Here is a 25,263-nt window from a genome sequence, read left to right as displayed (position 1 = left end):
CAAGTAAGTAGGGGGTGGATTCTAGAATTTCATTTGGTTGGTTGACTAAAACCTTCACTTAAAGATGGCCTACATTAAACTAAGTTGATATGTTGGAACCTCTTCGTTGTACTGCAGAAAAGCAGTAATCAGAGTAATTTGACATTTGGCAGTGCCTAATTGACAGTGGTGTCCCTGTGACTGAAATAAATGAGTGGCTTATTCAAGGCATGCTTGATGTGTGCAAGTAAAACCAAACAAAAACAAATCTCTGGGTCTGATGATTTGAGCTACAGATATAGTGAGGCATACTTTTTAGCCAGTGCCCAGGCTTCAGGTAGTTCCCAAACTCAGCACCCCTTGAATTAAGAAAATTACATATCCACTTGAAGAAGTGCCCCGCTACACTGCCAAACATTTATACTATAAATATTCCACTCTGAAAGATCTTGCTTCCCCTTACCAGGGTGACTGTGCTTTTGGAAACAAAAGGTATATTAAGAATGTCCAGGAGTTCACAGGAACTGGCTGTCACTTGACTTGACCCCTGAGGACCCCAAAGCTAGGCTTATGTCCATCTTACAGTTGGTCCAGTGTTTACCCAAACAAACTTCTGGTAATTTCTTCAGTTCTAGAATGCTTACTTGTAACGGAACTACTCAGTGATTGGCAGGGTTTCCATATTGATTCTGCTAGCTATGGAGTGAAAGTTTTACAGCAGGAAAGGCCATGTGGGAAAATGGAAAACTACTTCTTCCTGCCAAAAGAGTAAACAAAAACAATATTACTTTCTTTAAGGGATCTCAGATATAAGTGCCACCAGCAAGGAAGACTGTAGAAGTGGTGATCTATATTGTATGCCCATTCAACTAACCAACCTATTTTGCCTGTGTAGCACACAAGTTTACTGTCATTGGAGAATAACAGCAAGTTATCATAATCTTCATTAGTTGTGATTCTAATTACAACTATGTTCAAGTTCAAATGTGATTTCTAAACTGGAGCAAATTAACACAGGACATAGTCTCTGGTATGTAGCTATTGGTCTGACAGATGACTTTTTCCCCTGTATTTGTTAGAAAGATCACTAAAAATGTTTTTTATTTACTTAGCAGAACAGCAATACATTTTCATTATAAGTCAACTCTCTAGTGCCCTGCCATAGTTGAATATACATGGTCTTTGTTAGTATTGCCATTGTTTTAGTTATCTGTTACTGTGTAACAAACCACCCCAAACTTGACAGTAATTTATTATATTTTATTGTTCTGTGGCTTGGCTTAGCTCAACTGGGCAGTTCTCAATTGTGGTCTCTCCTATGGAAGCATGCCATGAAAAGCAAGTGAAAGTTGTAAGACTCTTGATGCAAATGGCAACATGTGCACACCTGATGAGGAAGAATTGATGGAGTTCATTTATTTTTATTGGAAAAGTGGGAATTTATTTGTTAGTTATATTAGTTTTAATTGAGAAATCATAAGTATATTACAGTAATTAAGTACAGTGTGATGTTTTGATATCTGTATACAATGTGAGGTAATTAAATCAAGCTAATCAATGTATATGTCACGTCACTTGATTTTTTTGTAGTGGTGCTTTTGAAATTTACTCTCGGTTATTTTGAAATTTACAGTGCACTATTATTGACTATAGTCACTCTACTGTGCAACAGATGACAAAATTTTATTCCTTCTGTCTAGCTATAAACTTGTACCCTTTGGTCAGTAACTCTCCATTCCTTCACTCTCCACCCCATACCCTCTAGTAACAATCATTTTACTCTCTACTTTCATGAATTCAACTTTTTAAAAGATTCCACAGGTAAGTGAGATTGTAGCTATTTATCTTTCTGTTCCTGGATTATTTCACTTAGCATAGTTTCCTCTAGACCCATCCATGTTCTACCAAATAACAAAATTTTATGCTTTGTAAAGGCTGAATAGTATTCCATTGTGTATATATTACCACATTTTCTTTATTGGTTCATCCATGATAGACACTTAGTTTTATCCCATATCTTAGCTATTGTAAATAATGCTGCAATAAACATGGGAATGCAGATATCCTTTCCACATATTAATTTCAATTCATCTTGATATGTTCCCAGAATTGGAATTGCTGAATCATATGTTAGTTTTATTTTTGGTCTTTTGAGGAACATTGATAGCATTTTCTATAATGGTTATACTAATTTTATATTCCCATCAACAGAGTAGAAGGGTTTCCTTTTCTCCGTATTCTTGCCAACACATTTTTTAAAAAATAAAACCCATTCTGACAGGTATAAGATAATATCTCATTGTTTTAATTTGTGTTTCTTTAATGATAAGTGATGCTGCACATTTTTTCATGAACCTGTTAGTCATTTGTATGTCTTCTTTTGAGGCGTATCTGTCCAGGTCCTTTGCCCATTATTTAATTGGGTTATTTCTTTCCTTGCTATTGAGTGGTTTGAGTTTTCTATGTATTTTGGATATTCACCCCTCCTTATCAGATGTATGGTTTGCAAATATTTTTTCCAACTCTGTGGGTTTTCTCTTCACTTCCTTAATTTCTTATTTTACTGTCCATAAGCTTTTTAGTTTGATGTAATCACTGTCTGTTTTTGCCTTTGTTGCCTAAACTTTTGAGGCCATATCCAAAAAAATCATTGCCTAGATCAACATTGTAGAACATTTCTCCTATGTTTTCTTCTAGTGTATTATAGTTTCAGGTTTTACGTTTAAATCTTTAATCCATTATGAGTGGATCTTTTGTGCATTGTATGAGATAAAGTTCTAATTTCATTATTCTGAATGTAGATAGCCAGTTTTCTCAGCACAATTTACTAAATCAACAGTCCTTTCCCTATTGTGTGTTCTTGGCGATTTTGTCAAAAATCATTTGGCTACAAATGCATGGATTTATTTCTAGACTTTCAATCCTATTCCATTGGTCTGTCAGCTTGATTCCATGCCAGTATCATACTGTTTTGATTACAATTGCATTATAATGCAATTGTAAGTCTTCTAAGTCAGATAGTATGATGACTCCAGCTTTGTTCTTTTTGCTCAAGAGTGTTTTGGCTATTCATGGTCTTTTGTGGTTCCATTAGAACTTAAGGATTTTTTTTTAATTTCTGTGGAAAGCAACATTGAAATTTTGGCAGGGATTGCACTTAATCTGTAGATTGCTTTGGGCAATATAGAATTTTTAGCAGTATTAATTCTTCCAATCCATAAACATGAGATATCTTTCTGTTAGTGTCCTCTTCAATTTCTTTCATTAGTGTTTTATAGTTTTCAGAATACAAGTCATTCACTTCCTTAGTTAATTTTGTACCTAGGTATTTTTGCTGTTGCAATTGTAAGTAGGATAGTTTTCTTAATGTTTTCCTTTTTTAGATAACTCATTATTAGTGTATAGAAATGTCACTGATTTTTTATGTTGATTTTTGTATGCTGCAACTTTACTGAATTTGCTTATCGGTTCTAAAAGCTTTTTTGTGAACTCTTTATGATTTTCTATATATAAGGTCATATTGTCAGCAACCACAGACAATTTTACTACTTCCCTTTCAAATATTAGATGCCTTTTATTTCTTTATCTTGCCTGATTGCTCTGGGTAGAACTTCCATAACTACGTTGAGAAGAAGTGGTGAGAGTGGGCATTCTTGTCTTGTTTCTGATCTTAGAAGAAAGGCTTTCAGCTTTTCACAGTTGAGTATAATGTTAGCTATGAGTTTATCATATATGACTTTTATCATGTTGAGGTACATTCCCTCTATACCTATTCTATTGAGAGTTTCTAACATTAAAATATGTTAAATTTTGTCAAGTGTTTTTTCTGCATCTATTGGGATGATCAATAGTTTTTATTATTCATTTTGTTTATTTGGTAAATCATAAACTATCCATATATTGCAACACATGGCTACCTTCTGCTTGATTATGGTGAAATTCTTTTGGTATAGTTGAATCAGTTTTTCTAGGTTTTAAGGATTTTTGCATCTATGATTATCAGGGATTTATAGCCCTGCAGTTTTCTTTTTTTGTCAATTTCCTGGTTTGGTTTTTATATTAGGGTAATGCTTGTCTCATAAAATAAGTTTGAAAGTGTTCCCTCTTCTTCAATTTTATGGAAGAAGTTGAGAAGGATTGGTATTAGTTTTTATTTAAACGTTTCATGAAATTGAGCTATGAAGCCATTTGGTTCTGGGATATTTTATGGAAGGCTATTTATTACTAATTCAATCTTCTTACCTCTTATTGGTATGTTTAGATGTTCTGTATCTTTATGTCTCCGTTTTAGTAGGTTGCGTGTCTAAGAACTTATCTTTTCTTATAGTTTATTCATATTTTGGCATATAATTGTTTATAGCAGTTTGCTATCCTTTATATTTCTGTGGTATCAGTTGTAATGTCTTCACTTCCATTTCTGATTTATTTATTTGAATCTCTCTTTTTCCTAGTCTAGCTAAGAGTTTATTTCATCTTTTTATAAAACCAACTCTTAGTTTCATTGAATTTTCCTATTGCTTCTCTTTCTCCTATTTTATTTATTCTTGATCTGACTTTTATTCTTATCTTCCTTCTACTGTCTTTAGGCTTAGTTTGTTCTTTTTCCGGTTCCTTGAGGTGTAATGAGATTATTCGAGATCTTGTCTTATTTTTTGATACAGGCATCTATTGCTATAAATTCCCCATTTCGGGCTGCTCTTGCTGTATTCTGTAAATTTTGGTATGATGTGTTTCCAGTTTTGTTTGTCTCAAGGTATTTTTAAATTTTTTTTGTTTCTCCTGTGACCCATTGTTTGGAAGCATACTGTTTAATTTCTACAAATTTGAAAATTTTTCAAAATTTCTCCTGTTATTGATTTCTAATTTCATGTCAATGGGATTAGAAAGATACTCGATATTATTTCAAACATATTTAATTTGTTGACTTGTTTTGTAGTCTAACACGTGATCTATCCTGGATAATGCTCTATGTGTGCTTGAGAAGAAAGTGTATTCTGTTGTTGGATGGAATGTTCTGTATTGTCTGTTAGGTCCATTAGGTCTAAAGTGTAATTCAAATCCAGTGTTTTCTAATTGATTTTCTGTCTAGATAATATGTCCATTGTTGAAAGTGGAGTACTGAGGTTCCCTACTACTGTTATTATTATATTGTAGTCTGTCTCTCATTTCAGATCATTTAATAATTGCTTTATGTATTTAGGTGTTCCAATGTTTGGTGCGTATGTATTTAAAATTGTTATGTCTTCTTGATAAATTGACACCTTTATCATTGTATAATTGCCTTCAATGTCTCTTTTTATAGTTTCTCGTTTAAAGTCTATTTTGTTTGATATAAGTATGGTTATCCATGCTTTCTTTTGGTTACCATTGACATTGAATATATTTTTCCATCCCTTCACTTTCAATCAGTGTCCTTACTAGTGAAGCAAGTCTCCTGTGTGCAGCATATGGTTGGATCTTGAGTTTTTAAAAAATGCATTCAGCCATTCTATAACTTTTGATTGGAGAATTTAATCCATTTACATTCAAGGTAATTGTTGATAGGTAAGGACTTGCTACTGCCATTTGGTAATTTGTTTTCTGGTTGTTTTGTAAATCTTTTGGTTCTATTTTCTTTCCTACGGCCTTCCTTTGTTCTTTAATAATCTTCTGTTGTTACATCTTTTGAATTCTTTTTTTTTTAAAGTATATATTTTGTGCCTCTATTTTAGATTTTTTTCTTTGTATTTACCATGATGTTTATATAAAAAGTCTTAAATTTAAAGCTGGCTATTTTATTCTGATAACTTAGCTCTACACTTTTACTCTCTCCTCTTACAGCACCTTTTATGCTTTTAATGTAAAACTATGGCCTTTGGGGAGCAATTTGTATCTCTTAACATTTTACTGTATCTATAGTTTTCATTATTTTTGTCTGTTTAACCCTCATAGTAAAGATAGAATTGCTTTACACGCCACATGTTTGCAGTCTTGAGGACTACCTACAATGTCATTTCATAGGACTTGTGTTTACCCAATATGTTGATAATAGCATGCTGATAGGACCTGATTAGCACAATGTAGCAAGATGAAAAAAAATAAAACCCACAAAAATGCAGTGATTTACCATTTCTAGCAGTCCAGTGGTCTGGAATATATTAGATATGTCTTCTAAGGCTAAGAAGAAACTGCTACATCTAGAACTTCCTACTGCTAACTTCCTACGTGAATTTTTTTGGATGCCAAAAGAAACATTTAACTCAGCTTTGTATTCTGCTCTAACCAGTTTACCACCAATTTTGAGTGGGTCACAGGGCAACAGAACCTCTACAGCTGATCCAAACTGCCACTCAAGCTGCTCTGCTGTTAGACATTATAACCTAGCAAATCCATTGGTACTTACATTTTTTGTAGCAGAGAGACATGCTATAAGGATATTTGGCAAGTCCTATATGCAAGTCATATCACGGACCCTTGAAATTTTGGAATAAGCCATGTTGTTTTCTTGTTAAAAGCTATTCTCTTTTTGAGAAATAGCCTCTTTATTGCTACTGAGATCTAGTAGATTAAATCCTTTATTATAGGCTGTGAAGTTGACTGAAGTATTGTCTGACCCAGAAAGCCATGAAGTTGGGAATATACAACAACATACAATCATCAAATGGAAATAATACATATGAGACTGCATTTTAATGGGTAAAATGTTTAAGTAACTTCAATGGACAATGGGCTTAAATTACTGTAGTTTGTACTTTTGGTGCATTGCCTCCTTTCCAACTCATATGCTAAAGTTCCCGATGACCAGTTGACTAATTAAGAAAAACTTTGGTCAGATTTGTGCATACTTTTGCACAATATATTAGCACCATCCAAAATAGATAACTGCAGCATTATAAGCTATCTCAGGTTTATCCTTGAAGAAATGTAGTGAAGGAAAACCCTTACAGTAGACAGAACTTTGAGTGATAGGCCTGGTTGTTCATTTTACCTTATGAAAAGAAAAATGATCATAGATGGGAGATGATATTGATTTAAGATAAACCATTTCATTTGACTGACTGTATGACCAATGTCCTGGAAGAAACAAGATTGGCAAATGGAAGGAAAAGAAGTGTCTGGAAGAGTTATATGGATGGACCTTTCAGAACAGGAACAAAATTAAAGGACAGGCATACTCAGCAGAGAGTGTTTTCAGTAATCAAGTGGGCAAAAGGACTTGTCACGTATATGTCAATTAGAAATTCAAATAAAAACAAACCAAATGTGTTCCTTGGTCAGCATCAATTATGTGTGGAAAACCATGATGGTGAATTATTGGATTGGTGCAAAAGTAATTGCGGTTTTTGACATTACTTTTTATGGCAAAAACTGCAATTACTTTTGCACCAGCCTAAATAGTTATTTTGTAAGACTGAAAATGAGGTTTTGGCATAAATAGTACAGACAGAGAAAACAAATACATATCCAAAGTGTTGAGTCCAATTAGAAGAAATTGTCCTTTTATGGTAGGAGTGTTCTAATTTAAACAACCTGTCACATGGTTGATTTCCCAGCCTTCTCCATTTTTGCTCAGTGGATTCATGATTAATCTGCTACAGACATCACAACATATTTGAACTTTTGACAACAAAGCCCCATGATTTTTCAGGGAGTGGGAGATGGGCAGGAGAGAGGTCATCGAGCAACCATGTGACAGGTTGATTAAATTAGAACATTCCCCTTATAAAAGGGCAAAAAATTCTACTAATTGGAGTAAACACTTTTGATATTTATTTGTCTTCCCTGTCCATACTACTTATGCCCAAACCTCATTTGTAGGCTTACAAAATATCTAACTTACATGACATCATGTTTCTCCATACAGCATTGATTCTGACCAAGGAATTCATTTGGTTTGTTTTTATTTGCAGTTCCTTACAAATTAGCAAATAAATTTTCAAATTAATCGGAATTTCTAACCATTTCTGTGACTTGTATGATCATTACTTTTATATTGTAAAAATTATTTTATTATCATTTTATTTTTGAGACAGGCTATCTCTGTGTCACCAAAAGATGGAGTGCAGGGGTGTCATTGCAGTTCACTGTAGCTTCTACTTCCAGGTTCAATCAATCCTCCTGCAATAAGCTCCCGAATAGCTGGGGCCACAGGAATGCGCAACACCAAACTAATTTCTGCATCTTTTTCTAGAGACAGGGTCAACCTATGTTGCTCCAGTTGGTCTCAAACTCCTGGGCAAAAGAAGTCCTCACAACCTTGGCCTCCCAAAGTCCTGGGATCACAAGCTTGAGCCACCACACCTGGCCTGGTTAAGTTTGTAATGATTTGTAAGAACTCTACGTATTGAAGATATTAACAATATTTGTTGCAAGTAATTTTCTTTTTATCACACTGAATATTAGCTGTTGGTGATGTTGCCCAAACCTCACTTTTTCTCTTTGATGCAAATGACTGGCAAAATAGAATAACTACTTACCTTGTTGTTAACCACCTACTTGAATCCTGGTGTAATTTTCACAATTTGCTTGCTGAGTATGAAATTAAGCAAGTAAATTAACTTCTCTAACCTCACATTCCTCCACTGCAAAACCAAATGTTTAAAAGATAACTCTAAGATACTTTCCAACCTTTATAAACTATACAGACATTTACTGTATGTTCAGTTTCCTAGGCATTTTGGAACACTCTTTCAATAGCCTTCATGAAATTAATAATGAATATTCTTCTCTTTAGGGAAGTAGCTCTGATATATTCATTGTATTCTAATAGCCATTATTATATCATACTGTTCTCTATACTTTTCTAAAATGCTGTAAAATATCACAGCTTAGAAAAGCTGTAAGAATCTTAAAGACTATCCTTCAATATCTCAAACCATCTCGTTTGACAAATAAGAGAAGTCTGGCTCAAAAAAATTAAGCAAATCACTCAGGGCCACCCAACTGTGATATATTAGAATCTGAGTCCTGTCATGCTTAATGCAGTGTTGTTTTCACTATAAGCATTGCCTCTACTTTGGAGCTGTGCCATTCTTTTGATTATTACAGTTATCTTTAATATTTTAATCTTTATGTCATTATATAAAAATTATTATTAAAACATATTTAATGCCTCTTTCTATGTGTATTTCCAAAGTACTAGGCAGTGTCAGTTTTACAGACTTGACACAGACCTTTAAAGAACTTAGGCTTTGAAAGAAACTGGCCTACTTTTGGCTTATTTATTGAAATTTAAGCCTAACTTTCAGAATTCTAACTTGATTCTGTGAGAAAACCCAAGTCAGACTTTTTCTGTTTAGAGAGACTCCTAGACACTTAAGCATGTAATACCTGAATCTAAGAGCATTAGAATAATTTTGGACAGCTGTAGAAGTGGCTATCCACAGTTTGCCAAAGGGATCCTATGCTGCTATACCTGGTCCTATTTAAACTATAGTAACCTATGCAGCTTGTCAGAGTGAATTCAGAGAAGGACAAAAATATGACCCAAAGACAAATGGTGTAAAGGAGCAATTTTGGTGTGACTGTCCACTATGTGTCAGGTACAGTGCTGGGAGTTGGGGATACGGAGATGAAAGACATATATCCTTTCCACTAAGACAGGAATTACAAATATTACTAAAGCATTAGAAATCAGAAGCATGCATACAGTTAGGTGAAGTTAATCTATTCAAGATTTCCCATGGGGTGACGCCAAATGAAGTGAGGCTTTTGAAGAAGAAATAGAAAGAATTTGTGGAGAAGACTGAGGGAGAAGAGCAGCATGTTTAAGACACGATAACTTGGTTGACCGGAGTCCATTTTGGCAAGTAACCATAAAGAAGTGACAGAGATGGGGGCCTAAAAGTATGGAAAATAAGAGGGATTATTTTCCTTTTCACTACAATTTTATTTCAGGAAATGAGAGCATCAAATTAGATGAATTCAAATTAAACCAGAATGATTAATAGCAGGTTAAAATATTGCCAAGAAACATCTATTTAATTGGTAGACTCTGCAGGTATGGGAACTGATCTGTCATCTGTGACTTTCTCTCACTTACTTGGAAATAAAAATTTGCTTTGAGACTTGAGGTTATTCAAAACCTGTGAAGTGAGGTCAAAATGTACAGTTTGAACTTCATTAAGTTTATGTAGACAAGAACATATTTCCTTTGGGAGATCTCTTTATCATAGAAACAATTAACTTAGCATAATAAACAGGACAACAAAAACTCTTCAAATGATTTGAAATAATAAACACTGCAAGATCACCTTTTTGAAGCCTATCTTATTCAAAACAACTTTTCAGAGCTGTTGGCTTTAGTCTTCTTCCCAGAACCAGTGACAGCGCAGACTGATTTGCGACCAAGAGGAAATTGCAATGGCCAACAGGGTAGCTAGGAAATGAAACATTATTTAAACTTCAAGAGTTACGACAGAATGTGCATTTTTGGCATCCTATTACTGATATGTGGCATTCCACTTATAAAAGTATACAATTTATAAAACCTTCAACAAAAACACATGGATCTATGTATAATTCAACATACATAAATGTATATAGTGATAAACTGGAAAACAATATCAGTGAAATAGTTTTTTGTGCATTGTCAATGCAGTAAGTTTGTTATCTAGAAATTTTAGGATACTCTTTTATCATATACTCATGTTCTTCTTATTCTCTATTGCCCTTTTCAGAACATTATTTTTCCATCCAAAGGTTTTCTTAAACCTTAAAATTCATGTTACTTCTGTACACAATCCTCAATGTCTCATTTTTGTTTCATCTATCAGCTCCTTTTTCTATACCAAGGCTTTACTATTTGACTCAAGATTTTCTTCTCCATCCCCAAGTCTTACCACAATTCCAGTGATTTTAAACTCCCCTCTTGATCCATCCAGTACTCCAGCCTCCAAGTTTATTCACTTTTATATTTCCAGGGACCTTTACCTCTTCATTAGACATACACAGAAATTTATGGGCTATGCTCTGGACTTATTCATCAACTAGAGCTTTCTATTTCTACAATCTTCTTTAGAAACCCTTCATTTTTTTATTACATTTCTGTGCTTCTTTCATTTCACTTACATATTTTAGGCTTTGCACAGATATCTGCAGTCATTAGACCCGTCTTTCTCTTCTTGTCTTCATTTTCTGTCTTGCTTAGTTTGTACTAGTTAGTTCATCATTATACAAATCTCTTATTAATACTCAAATCTCTTGATCAAGTATTCTTCTGTAGAGCAAACTCTAAAATCTAAGTAAATCAAAGTATCTGCCTTTTCCAAACCTATGTAGTTAAATACGGTGACTACTACTACCACCACTACTACTACTACACACTCCCCCCCTCCACACACACACACAGGTACTATCACAGATTAATGATATACAGTCTAAACTGGACCTTCAAGTATTCCTTGAAATTTTTTATGTTTAACTTTTCAGCTCTCAATACTCTCATTCTTCACTATTTTCAATTTTCTCTATCTAGCTCAAGCCCTAGATCTGACCATTTTTCCCTCACTCTCAGCCAATACCTTTATCTCCTACTTTCCAGAGAAAACAGAAGTCTATAGACGGGAACATACCCAGCTTCCAATTACTTTATTTATTTTTTCTTAAAAAAAAAAAAAGGAAAAAGCAGGATACGTGTGCAGAATGTACAGGTTTGTTACATAGGTATACATGTGCCATGGTGGTTTGCTGCACCTATTGACCCATCCTCTAACTTCCCTTCCCTCCCCACTCACACTCCAACAGGCCATGGTGTGTGCTGTTCCCCTCTCTGTGTCCATGTGTACTCAATGTTCAACTCCCACTTATGAGTGAGAACATGCGGAGTTTAGTTTTCTGTTCCTGCATTAGTTTGCTGAGGATGATGACTTCCAGCTTCATCCATGTCCCTGAAAAGAACATAATCTCATTCCTTTATATGGCTGCATAGTATTCCATGGTGTATATGTACCACATTGTCTTTATCCAGCCTATCACTGATGGGCATTTGGGTTGGTTCCATGTCTTTGCTATTGTGAATAGTGCTGCAATAAACATAAATGTACATGCGTCTTTATAGTAGAATGATTTATATTTATTTGGGTATATGCTCAGTAATGGGGTTACTGGGTCAAATGGTATTTCTGGTTCTAGATCCTTGAGGAATCGCCACACTGTCTTCCACAATGGTTGAACTAATTTACATTCCCACCAACAGTGTAAAAGTGTTCCTATCTCTCGACAGCCTCACCAGCCTCTATTTTTCCTGGCTTTTTAACAATCACCATTCTGACTGGTGTGAGATGGTATTTCATTGTGGTTTTGACTTGCATTTCTCTGATGATCAGTGATGTTGAGCTTTTATTCATGTGTGATGGCTGTGTAAATGTCTTCTTTTGGGAAGTGTCTGGTTGTATCCTTTGCCCACTTTTTGATGGGATTGTTTGTTTGTTTTTTCTTGTAAATATGTGTAAGTTCCTTGTAAATTCTGGATATTAGGCCAATTACTTTCAAAGTTACTTCAATCCATATCCATTCTGTGTTTTACATTACAATTGCTTGTCTTTCTATCTAAAGTTAATCTTCCCCACCTCTGAATTTTATGCCTCACTGCCTACATACAAGTTCAGTTAATTCTACATCTTAAGTGTTTCTCAAATCCACTCATTGCCTCTTTAATGATGAACTCTACCCTAATTAAAGTCATCACCGTGACTCTCCTCTATTGCTCCATCAGACTCATCTCTGATTCTCATATTTCATTCTCATCTTGGCCCCCTTCAGTTTATCTTCCCCAGAGCAGCAAACGTATATTTTCTAAAATTCAAAACTAATCATATCACTTACCTGCCTAAAATCATAAAATGGCTCCTTCTCACCCTTGGGATAAAATTCCAGTTCCTTAATATAGTACTTCAGATTCTTTGTAATATTTGACTCCCTATCATCTTTACATGATCATTCAAGTCACTGTGCCTTATAATCTACATCGCAGCCAATATTAACTCATTTTATTTTCTCAAATCCACCAATCTCTCTTTCATCTCCAAGTCCTCATACATGTTATTTTTTCTGCCAGGAAAACTCTCCCTCTTGTCTGACTCCCTACAAGTAGTTCTTTCAGGTATTAACTTAATGACATTCTTTAACACATCAGTCTAATGACATGTTTATAGAAAATCTTTGTCGATTCTCTCAAGTCTGGCTTTTATGCTGCTCCTGTAAGCTTCAGAGTTTCTCACAAGTGCATTTATTATACTTTCTTACAATGTGTATTTATCACATTCTATTGTAATTGTTTATTTACATATCCAGTTTATCCCACTAGCTCCTTAAAACTGGGAGATTGTGAATCTTGTACACTACTCTTAAAGTACTCCACTGGAGTACTTCTTCTCTAGTACCTCTATATAGTATTCCACTATAGCACTTCTTCTCTAGTACCTCTATATAGTATAGCACTTCTTTGCTAGTATCTCTACATAATACTCCACTATAGCACTTCTTCTCTAGTATCTCTGCATAATACTCCACTATAGCACTTCTTCTCTAGTATCTCTGCATAATACTCCACTATAGCACTTCTTCTTTAGTATCTCTATATAGTACTCCACTAAAGTACTTTTTCTCTGGCATTTCTACATAATACTCCACTATAGCACTACTTCTCTAGTATCTTTTGCTCTCACCTGTCAGCTACTATTATGCCAGAATACAATTCTGGATGAAAAAGTCATCTTATTCTGGATGTCAGGCCTGAAAAGAAAAAAAAAATCATTGTAATTTTCTCTCTCTGACTTCTTTTAAATAGAGTATACCTGGGCTTCCAGAGAAACATGTGGTCCAATTTTTGATATTGTCAAACTTGCTCTATTGTAAGGCATGAAGAACAGGACATTTTATGCCATTTTTAAAGGACTTGTAGAACATTTTTGAAAAAGGATAAAAAAGCAACTTCAGATTCATAAAAGATTAACATAAATATTTTCGGAACAGGCAAAAAGTAAGTGCTAAACGGTTACACTTACTTTGCATTTCACAAACCATTGAAATTGGTTATTCAAACAAATCATTACAGAATAGATATATACATGAAAGGATGGAGAGATAGATAGGTTCATTGTTTTTTTTTAATATCTCTCAACTGACTGTCCAAAAAGACTTGTTAAGACGGCACTTACTAATCACTTATTACATATTACCTTAATGCTATGCCTTTAATATTATAATTATCAGGGTCTATATTTGGCATATTTTAAAGAAGGATTTATCATTGCCGGTTTTCTCCCTTCAAGCTAATATTTGCTAGCATTTAATAAATGCTTACTATTTGCCAGGCACAATGCTAAGTGCCATATATATACACACACAAGTATATATGTATGCATAAATATATATACATACACATATATAAATACTTCTAAATTCTTATAGCAGGCACTATAATGTTGGTACTATAATTATCATTTTCTCTAGGGTTTACATAACAATGCACCACACAACAGGTGGCTTAAACGACAGAGATTTATTCTCTCACTGTTCTGCAGGCTAAAAGAAGTTCAAAGTCAAGGTGTCAGCAGGGTCACGTTCTCTCTGAAGGCTGTGGCAGAAGACCTTCCTTGCAACGTCTTAGTTTCTAGTGATGATGTTAGCCCTTGGTATTCTTTGACTTGTAGATGCATTACTTTCATCTCTGCCTACGTTGTTACATGACATCTTCCTTGTGCATCTTCTTTGTCTACTCCTTTCTTCACACCAGGACATTAGTCCGGTTGGATTAAGGGTCCACAAAGACCCTATTTCCAAATAAGGTTACATTCAATTAATTACCAGGGGTTAGAACTTTGTCTTAGTTTATTTTCTGCTGCTATAGCAGAATACCATAGACTGGGCAATTTGTAAGGAAAAGAAATTTTTTTCTGTTTGAGAAGCTAGAAAGTCCAGGAGCATGACACCAGCACAATGTGAGTCATCCCATGCAGAAAGCATCACATGGCTATGAGGTAGGAGAGTACTCCTATCCTTTCTCATATCCTATCATAATGGTATGAGAGAGAGAAATCACCAGGGGCTGGACACACTTTGTAACAACCCACTCTCATGATAACCAACTTGTTCCCACTTTAATGACATCAATCCATTCTTTAGGGCTTTTCCTCATGACTTAATCACTACTATTAGGTTCCACCTCCCAATATTATTGCCTTGGGGATTAAGTTTCCAGTGCATAAACTTTTGGGGGAATATATTTAAACCATAGCATTCCACTCTGGCTTCAAAAGTCATGTCCTTCTCACAGGCAAAATACAATCATTCCATCCCAATGGTCCCAAAAAGCTTAACTCGTTTCAGCATTAACTCAAAAATCCAAAGTCCAGAGTCTCATTGTAAATCAGATATGACTGAGACTCTAAACACAATTCATCCTGATGCAAATTCCTCCAGCTGTGAGCCTGTAAAATCAAAACAACTTACTTAATTCTAAAATACAATGATGGGACAGGCATAGCGTAGACATTCCCATTCCATAAGGGAGAAATAGGTTAGAAAAGAGGGGTAACTGATCCTGAGTAAGTCCAAAACACAACAGGTCAAACAACATTAATTCTGAAGTTTCCAGAACAATCTTCTTTGACTCTACACTCATCTTGCCGGACACCCTGGGTTGAGGAGGGAGTTGAGCCCCCAAAGCTTCAGACAGCCCTATGCTATGGCTGTGCTGGTCTCATTCCATGCTTCAGTGCTCTTGCATTGGAGTCTCATGGCTGTAGCTTTCCCAGGCTAGAGTTGGGTGCTGAGACTCCTACAGTTCTTTGGTCTTGGGAGTGGCCCCACTTCCATGGTCTCACTACAACTTGTCCTCACAGGGACTCTCTGCAGCAGCTCTGCCCCTGAAACAGTTTTCTAGCTGGGCCCTTAGGCTCTCTGTGACATCCTTTGAAATCTACATGGAGGAACCCATGCCCTTGTAGCTCTTGCACTCTGTGCACATGCAGAATTAGCACCACATGGATGCTGTCAAGGTTTCTGACTTGTATATTCTGAAGTGGCAGGTTGAGCTGCACATGGGGCCACTTAATCCATGGCTGGGGCAGGTGAAGAGTGCTGTGCCAGAATGCAGGGAGCAGAGACCTGAGGTAGCTCTGAGAAGCAAGTCCCCTAAACAATTCTGCCCCTCTAGAGCTTGGGCCTGTGATAGATGAGAAAACCTTGAAGATATCTGAAATGCCCTCAGTGTCTTTTACCATTATCCTGATAATCCCTGCATCAGTACTAATCTCCTTAGAAAATGGTTGCTAGGCCACAACCTTGGTTTTCTCTCCTGAAAATTCTTTCATTCTCTAACACATGTCCAGACTGAGTTTTCCAGATCTTTCTGCTGTACTTTCTTTTAGATTATAAATTCCATCTACAAGTCATTTCTTTCCTCTCACATCTTACAGTAAGTGATGAAAAGTAGACACACAGCCGACTGAATGCTTTACTCCCTAGATATTTCAAATCTTCCAGCCTCTGCTCATTACACAGTTCCAAAGCCACTTCCACATTTTCAGGTATTATTATTGAAGCAATATCTCTACTCCCAGTAGCAGTTATCTGTCTTAGTCCATTTTCTGCTGCTGTAACAGAATATCACAAACTGAGTAATTTATTTAAAAATACCTTTTTTTCATGGATTGGGAGAGATGGAAGTCCAGGAGCATGGTGCCAGCATCTGGAAAGGGTCACACCATGGCAGAAGGCATCATTGGTGAGTGAGGGTACAAGACAGAAAGAAACACCAAGGGCCAGACTCACTTTATAACAACTCACTCTCATGATAACTAATCTACTCCCATGATAATGACACTTATCCATTCTTGAGGGCTTCATTCTCATGACCCAATGACCTCTTGTTATGCTCCATGTCTCAATACTATTTCAACAGGGATTAAGTTTCCAACACATAAACCTTTTGGGGACACATTAAAACCATAGCAGACTTCAACATATTTTTTAGGAGTGAGGCACAATTCAACCCACAACACTAGTCAAACTTCAGTATCTTCACTCAACTTTTCTTCTGGTCTTTGAAAGTCTTTCCCTCTCAGTGCCATTCCACCCTTGACCCCACTGCTGGCTCCACTCCTCCCTCTGCACCACAATTCATGTGGTAGCTTCCACTGAGCCCACGTGGCTGTCACCTCCGAGCAGAAGATGGCAGTGCTGCCCACATGTGCTGATCTTGACAAATCTATCAGGGATGTTTTCACCAAGGGCCATGGATTTGGTCTAATAAAGCTTGATTTGAAAGCAAATTCTGAGAATGGATTGGAATTTACAAGCTCAGCCTCAGCCAACACTGAGACCACCAAAGTGAAGGGCAGTCTGGAAACCAAGTACAGCTGGACAGACCATGGCCTGATGTTTACAGAGAAATGGAACACTGACAATACACTAGACACTGAGATTACCATGAGGAGTAATGCACATGGACTGAAGCTGACTTTCGATTCATCTTTCTTACTGGGGAAGAAAAAGCAAAGCTGACCTTTAATTCATCCTAACCTGGAGAAAAAAAACGCTAAAATCAAGACAGGATACTTGTGGTAGCACATCCACCTGTGACATAGATTTTGAAATTGCTGAGCCTTCAATCAGAGGCTCTCTGGTGTTGTGTACAGGGGTTGGCTGACTGGCTACCAGATGATTTCTGAGACTGCAAAGCCCCAAGAGACCCAGAGCAACTTTGTGGTTAGCTAGAAGACTGATGAATTCCAGCTTCATACTAATGTGAATGACGGGATAGTGTTTGGTGGCTCCATTTACCAGAAAGTGAACAAGAAGTTGAGAGCACTATGAATCCCTCTTGGACAGCAGAAAAATGTAACGCTTGCTTTGAAATAGCAGCCAAGTATCAGATCAACCCTGATGCTTGCTTTTTGGATAAAGTGAACAACTTCAGTCTGTTAGGTTTAGGATATATTCAGACCCTAAAGCTAGGTATCAGACTGACACTGTCAGCTTTCCTGGATGGTAAGAACATTCAGGCTCACAAGCTTGGATTAAGACTGGAATTTCAAGTGTAAATGAATGCTGTACAGTTGTTTAATTTAAAACTGTTTTGCAGCATAGGTGTCTTCATAATTTAATGTATCTTTTAATGTCATATTTCTGGGACGCAGGTATTGCTAAATATCATGTTAGGCCTCTGGGTCAAAAATGATTCAGCTTTAAGGTATTATCCTTTCAAAGGTACAGAAGAAACTCAATTCCAAAGGAAGGTCTTTTTGGCTGTAGAATTGGAGGGAACTTGGTTTTTCTAGAAATGCCAGATTTATTTTTTATATAGAAATGTTTGCAAATGGAAGCTGACAATATAGAGGCACTTTATAAATTCATAGTGAGTAAATGAATAAAACTGTGGTTTCCTAAGAACCGAACCTTGGTTTCTCAACCCTGATAGATGAGAGGCTCGTTGCTTGATGGTGTATATGAACTCACCTGAAAGGGACTTTTTTAGACAGATATTCATGACCTGTTCCCCATCTCAGTTCATCATCACCTCTTTTACACCAAAAGGTCTGCAGGATGTGATAACTGTTTCTTTTGGCCATTTAAGGGTAGAGAGGATGAATGTGATGAAACCAATAATTCAGGACTTAATTCCTTCTCATGTTGTGGTTTTCTGCCCTTGCACCAGAATATGAAATAGCTTCCAGGAGTTCCAGCTATAAGCTTGGAAGAGTCTGTGTGATTTTAATTACATGGTAACAATACTCAGAATCTAAATTGGACTTCTGTTGTATTGTCACCACTCAATTTATTTTTTAGTAGTTTAATGGGTATATTTTAAAGTCTTTTTTGTGGCATTAAGTCTTCCCCTTCAAATGCTGCAATGAACATTACTTAAAATAAAACTTGAACACAATACTGAAACCTAAAAAAAAAAAAAAGAGAGAAAGTTTTTCCCTCTTTGCCATCTTCCCATTCCTGCTCCTACTTCCTAGCTTTATGGGATGTCCTATTTACACAGAGTAACATACTCTACAATCAAACTCTTCTCTCAGAAATCTAATTAAAAATGCATGCTAAAGAATTACTTTTACCCAAAACAACAATTAAGACAAAGTTTTAGTACTTTATTCAGTGCTTTAGTTAATTACAAGGGAGTAGTTAATCAAAAATAACCCAAGGCATATTTATCTGACCTGCTATTTTATGTTACTATTCTGTAAGAATGGCCTTCATAGGTCAAATATAAAGAACTATATATTTATGTCTCACCACAATGAAAAGTTGTTACAATAATGGGAATTTCAAAAAGCCACATAGGCTGGTTTGAGGGCTCTCATATAGTGCATTCTGATTCCTTTTTACACAATCAGCATGAAAGATAAGCTCGTATAGGTTTATACCGGGCAACTACATACAATAATGTAGATCTCTTAGAAAATGATCACTTATTTTTAAAATTTGGGGAATATCTTACATATTACAGTAAGAAAGTGCAGTTTCTTAATCCATTTTCAATGTTTTAATTCATTTTTATAGACCAAATAATAAGACAGTCCCTCTAACAGCATAGGGTTGGTAATATCTCAAGCCAAAACAAAGTAGTCTTATGAAGAATATTGGTAAAATGACAAACATACATAAGCAGTTTAAGTTGCTAAACTATTACTATAACTCTACCTTGAAATTGAATCAAGCTAACTTCCAGCCATATTGAAGTAACAGCTAATGGATTTACCTTCTCTCCATAAATTGGAAAAATTACATAAATAAAAATTTTAACACACTATATAACAGGTAGCATTGGATTGTAATCTCTAAGGAAAGGGAAACAATTAAAGTAAGCCCTATGATTGACCTAGCTTCCTGCCTAGAGGTGCTTTGCTGGCAGCAACACTGAGAGTCTAACACTTGGGACTACCAAACAGAGCTTGGCCATCCTGCTGAGTTTCTGACAGAGGTCAGAATTCAAGGAGCTCAAGATTAATAGAATTTATGGGCAGACTATCAGAGAGAAGGAAGCCACAGAGAGGTATAACTCCAGAGATCTCCACAAGTATTCCTGCAAGTCTTTTGTCTGAGTAGTGATCCGAAAATACTTTTAAAAAAACATTGTGGGAAAAGGCAGAGCAGGATGGTGGAATAGAAGACTCCACTGAATGTGCCCTTGCAAGGACACCCATTTAGCAACTATCTACACACAAACACACAAAAACACCTTCATAAGAACCAAAAAATCAGGTGAGCACTCATAGTACCTGGTTTGAACTTCATATCATTGAAAAAGGCATTGAAGAAATAGACAAAACAGTCCTGAATCACCAACACCACCCTTCCCCCGCCCCTGGCAGTACCAGAAGCCTGGTATTGAGAGGGTCTCTGGGTGTTGGGGGAAGGGACTACAGCAACTGTGAGGCACTGCACTCAGTGCTGTCCTATTACTGCAAAAAGAAAAACAAAACCAAACTCAGTGACACCTGCCCACAGAGGGAACATTTAAACCAGCCCTAGCCAGAGGGGAATCACAGATACCAGCAGTCAGAACTTGAGTTCTTGCAAACCTCGCCACCAAGGGCAACAGTGCTCTGTGTCTCTAAGTAAACTTGAAAGGCAGTGTAGGCCATAAGGACTGCAGCTCTTATGAATCCTAGTTCTGAACTAGGCCTAGAGACAGTGGGCTTGGTGGGCTGGGGAACAAGACCTACTGATATACCAGCTGGGGTGGATAAGGGAGTAGTGGCATTATCCCTCACCTAACCCCAGGCCTCTCAGCTCACAGCTCCAAAAGACACCCCTTCCTTCCATTTGAGGAGAAGAGAAGGAAGAGTGGGAATGACTGTGTCTTGCTTCTTGGATACCAGTTCAGCCACAGCAGGATAGAGCACCATTCAGTGTCATGAGACCCCCATTCCAGGCCCTAGCTTCCAGATGACATTTCTAGACACACCCTGGGCCAAAATGGAACCCACTGCCTTGAAGGGAAGAACCCACTCCTGGTGGCATTCATCACCTGCTAGATGAAGAGACCCTGGGCCCTGAATAACCAGCAGTGATACCCAAGTACTACATCAAGGGCTTTGGATGAGCCTCTGAGGTGTGCTGGCTTCAGGTGAGACTAAGTATATTACCAGATGTGGCAAGTATGGGACAAAACTCCTTCTGCTTGAGAAAAGTAGAGGGAAAAGTAAAGGAGACTTTGTCTTGCATCTTGGGTACCAGCACAGCCACATCAGGATAGAGCACTAAGAGGGCTCCTGGGGTCCCCAGTTCCAAAACTTGACTCTAAGATGGCATTTCTCATTCTGCCCTGAGCTAGAGGAGGTTCCCTGAAGGGTGAGTCCCAGACCAGGCAACTTTCACCACAGGCTGACTTAAGAGCCCTTAGGACTTAAAAGAACATCAGAAGTAGTCTGGCAGTACTCCTTGTGGCCCATGGTGGTGGTGGCTATGGGATGAGCCTTCTCTGCCTTTGTAAAGGGGAGGGAGAAGTGGGAAGGACTGCATTTTGTGGTTTAAGTGCCAGCTCAGTTGCAGTGTGATAGAATACCAGGTAGGCTTCTAAGGTTTTAGGCTGCAGTTCCTGACTCCCAGACAATACTTCTGGACCCACCTGGGGCCAAGGGGTACCTCCCTATCCTGAAAGGAAGGAAACAGGCCTGGCTAGCCTTACACCTGTTGATTGTAGAGCCCCAGGGCCTTCAGTGAACATAGACAGTTGCCAGGGAGTGGATGCAACAGGCCTTGGGCAAGACCCAGTTTTATGCTGACTTCAGGTCGCATCCAGCACATAGTGGTGGTGGCCACAGGGGTGCTGTGCCACTCCATCTCCAGCTTTTGATGGCTCAGAACAGAAAGGGAGACTCCATTTGTTTGACAGAAAGTAAGGGAAGGGAACAAGAATCTCTGCCTGGTAATGAGAATTCTTTTGGAACTTGTCCAAGACCATCCAGGCAGTACCTGTAAGAGTCTGCAAGGATCAGTGTTACTGGACTTGGGGTGCCTCTTAAAACAAATGCACCTAGATCACAACACCCAAGTCCTTTCAAATATCTGGAAAGTCTTCCCAAGAAAGATGGGTAAAAACATGCTCGGATAGTGAAGAATACAACAAATACTTAACTCTTCAATGCCCAAGCACCAAAGAACATCTCCTAACATCGAAACCATCAAGGAAAACATGACCTCACCAAATGAACAGAAGAAGGGCACCAGAGGCCAGTCCTAGAGAAATAGAGATGTGTGACTTTTCAGACAGAATAATTATGTTAAGGAAATTCAAAGAAATTCAAGAAATCACAGAGAAGGAATTCAGAATTCTATCAGAGAAATTTAACAAAGAGATTGAAGTAAATAAAAAGAATCAAGAATAAATTCTGGACTGGAAAATGCAATGGCATATGAAGAATGCATCACAGTCTTGTAATAGCAGGATTGATCAAGCAGAAGAAAGAATTCATGAACTTGAATACAAGCTCTCCTCTTTGAGGAGACAAAAGAAAACAATAATAAACAATGAAGCATACCAACAGGATTCAGAAAATAGCCTCAAAAGAGCAAATCTGAGAATTATTGGACTTAAAGAGCAGGTGGAGACAGAGATGGAAAGCTTATTCAAAGGAATAATAACAGAGAACTTCCCAAACCTGGAGAAAGATGTCAATACTCAAATACAAGAAGGTTATACATCAAGACTTTAACCCAAAGAAGACTGACTCAAGGCACTTAATAATCAAACTTCCAAAGGTCAAGGATAAAGAAAAGATCCTGAAGGAAACAAGAGAATATAAATAAATAACATACAATGGAGCAACAGACTTTTCAGTGAAAACCTTAAGGTCAGCAGGGAGTGGCATGACTTACTTAAATGCTGAAGGAAAAAACAAAAACTTTCACCCTAGAGTAGTATATCTAGCAAAAATATCCCTCAAATATGAAGAATAAATAAAGACTTTCCCAGACAAAAGCTGAGGGATTTCATCAATATCAGACCTGTCCTACAAGAAATTCTGAAGTGAGTTATTCAATCAGAAAGAAAATGAAATTAATGAGCAATAAGAAATCACCTCAAGGTACAAAACTCACTGGTAATAGTAAGTACATAGAAAAACACAGAATAGTATAACACTGTAACTGTTCTGTGTAAACTACTCTTATCCTAAGTAGAAAGACTAAATGATGAATCCATCAAAAATGATAACAACTTTTCAAGACATAGGCAGTACAATAAGATATGAATTAAAAAACAAAAATTAAAAAGCAGGAACATTAAGTTATGGCATAGAGTTTTAGTTTTCTTTTTGCTTGGTTTGTTACGAAAACAGTGTTAAGTTATTACCATGTTAAGGTAATGAGTTATAAGATAGTATTTGCAAGCCTCATGGTACCCTCAAACCAAAAAACATACAATGGATACACAAAAAATAAAAAGCAAGAAGCTAAATTTTATCCCCAGAGAAAAATCACCTTCACTAAGGGAAGATAAGAAGGAAGAGAAGATCACAAAATAAGCAGAAAACAAATAACAAAATGGCAAGAGTAAGACTTTACTCATGAATAATAACATTATATGTAAATGAACTAAACTCTCCAATTGAAAGACATAGAGTGGGTGAATAGATGACAAAACAAGATCCACTGACCTGTTGCCTACAAGAAACACATTTCACCTATAAAGATACATGTAGATTGAATATAAAAAGTTGGAAAAAGATATTCTATGCCAATGGAAACCAAAAAAGAGCAGGAGTGACTATACTTGTATCAGACAAAATAGATTTCGAGACTAAAACTATAAGAAGGGATAAAGAAGTCCACAATATAATGATGAAGGGATAAATTCAGCAGGAGGATATAACATTTTAAATATATATGCACCCAACACTGAAGCACCCAGATATATAAAGCAAGTATTGTTAGGGTTAAAGAGAGAGATAGGCCCCAATATAATAAGAGTTGGATACCTCAACAACCCACTTTCAACATTGGACAGATCTTTCCGACAGAAAATCAACAAAAAAAAATCAGACTTAATCTGTGCTATAGGCCACATAAATCTAATAGATATTTAGAGACATTTTAACCAACAGCTGCAGCTGCAATACACATTCTTTCCTCAGCAAATGGATCATTCTCAAGAATATACCGTGTGTTAGGTCACGAAACAAGTCTTAAGACATTCAAAAATATTGAAATAACATCACACATTTTCTCTGACCACAGTGAAATAAAACTAAAAATTAACAACAAGGGGAATTTTCGAAACTATACCAACACATAGAAATTAAACAATATGCTCCTGAATGACCAGTGGATCAATGAAGAAATTAAGAAAAAAGTTGAAAAATTTCTTGAAAAAAATAGTAATGGAAACACAACATACCAAAACCTATGTAACACAGCAAAAACAATACTAAAAGGGAAGTTCATAGCTATAAGTGCCTATGTCAAAATTAAAAAAGGAAAAACATCAAATAAACAATCTAAGGATGCATCTTAAGAAAAAAGCAAGAATAAACCAAACTCAAAACTAGTAGAAGAAAAGAAACAATAAAGGTCAGAGCAGAAATAGAGTTGAAATAAAAAACTACAAAAGATCAACAAAGCAAAACAAAGTTAAACAAGAAAAATAGTTTAGCCAGACTAAGAAAAAGAGAGAAAATACAAATAAAATCTGAAATGAGAAAGGAAACATTACAAATGATACTGCAGAATTGCAAAAGATCATTAATGGCTACTAGGAACAAGTATATGCCAATAAATTGGAAAATCTATAGGAAATGCACAAATTCCTACATGCATACAATCTGCCAAGATTGAACCATGAAGAAATCCAAAATATGAATAGACCAATAACAAGTAACTAGATTGAAGCCATAATAAAAAGTCTCCCAGTAACGAAAGCCCAGGACCTGACAGCTTCACTACTGAATTTTAACAAACATTTAAAGAGAAATTAATACCAATTCTATTCAAACTATTCCAAAAAATAGAGGAGGACAGAACACTTCTAAACTCATTCTACAAGTCTGGTGTAATCTTGAAGAAACATCAAAAAAAGAGAAAACTACAGGCCTATATCTCTGATAAATATTAATGCAAGAATCCTTAACAAAATTCTAACAAACTGAATTCAACAATACATTAGAAAGATCATTCATCATAAACAAGTGGGATTTATCCTTGGGATATAAGTATGGTTGAACATATGCAAATCAATCAATGTGATTCATTATATCAACAGAATGAAGTATGAAAACAATGTGAGCATTTCAATTGATGCTGTAAAAGCATTTGATAAAATTCAACATTTCCTCATTATTTAAAACCCTCAAA

General features: G+C 36.4%; 1 pseudogene; it reads left to right on the top strand.

The window, feature by feature from the left end:
- The first annotated feature begins 12,747 nt into the window (after window positions 1-12,747).
- Window positions 12,748-18,174, top strand: LOC101017072 (annotated as a pseudogene).
- The last annotated feature ends 7,089 nt before the right edge of the window (window positions 18,175-25,263 follow it).

The sequence above is a fragment of the Papio anubis genome, chromosome 1 (genome assembly GCF_008728515.1).
Source record: "Papio anubis isolate 15944 chromosome 1, Panubis1.0, whole genome shotgun sequence".
Taxonomy (NCBI): domain Eukaryota; kingdom Metazoa; phylum Chordata; class Mammalia; order Primates; family Cercopithecidae; genus Papio; species Papio anubis.
Note: the sequence above shows the minus strand (reverse complement) of the source record. Positions and strands in the feature narration are given on the sequence as shown.